General features: G+C 30.8%; 1 protein-coding gene across 1 annotated transcript in view; it reads left to right on the forward strand.

Moving 5' to 3' along the window:
- LOC119593985 (failed axon connections homolog) overlaps positions 1-234 on the forward strand; it is a gene marked incomplete in the record, with an annotated part of 6,487 nt that extends 6,253 nt beyond the window's left edge. Inside the window, 1 exon segment of the mRNA XM_037943009.1 lies at positions 1-234.
- Positions 235-506: the final 272 nt, after the last annotated feature.

The following is a 506-nucleotide window of genomic DNA, read 5'->3' on the forward strand; positions in this document are numbered from 1 at the left end:
GTAACCGAGACAGAGCAGTTCATGTGATAGAATACATGACAATAATATTTTTCAGTTGATTATATGACACGTGTTTTATGTTTCTGCTACGAAGACGAAAATAAGGATGGCTGCTGTAAATTGCATTTTCTGCTTTGAACTGATAGCGTTTTAATTCTTTGAGAACTATATCTAACGCTGTTATTTGTTTTAATGTCTTTGATGTATTGTGTGAATAAATGTGATCAAATATTATATGGGGAGATTTCATTTTACTGAAGCTGTCTTTTGTTTTTTACTTTTTTTTTATTTCTCCCACGTCACTTCTCTCTGTATCTGATTTTCCACCTCTTTGCCTCCTAATCTGAAAAACCACGAAGTTGTTTATATATTGACACTTCCGTTATGAAATTGCTAATGTATCATGAATTCATTACATACTACACAAACATACATTATGTTTTTTTCCGAGTTGTTATCAAGGACATTTGTATATATTAGTCAAAATATGACTTCAGATGAAAAAT

Source organism: Penaeus monodon, chromosome 33 (genome assembly GCF_015228065.2).
Source record: "Penaeus monodon isolate SGIC_2016 chromosome 33, NSTDA_Pmon_1, whole genome shotgun sequence".
In the NCBI taxonomy this organism is placed as follows: Eukaryota; Metazoa; Arthropoda; class Malacostraca; order Decapoda; family Penaeidae; genus Penaeus; species Penaeus monodon.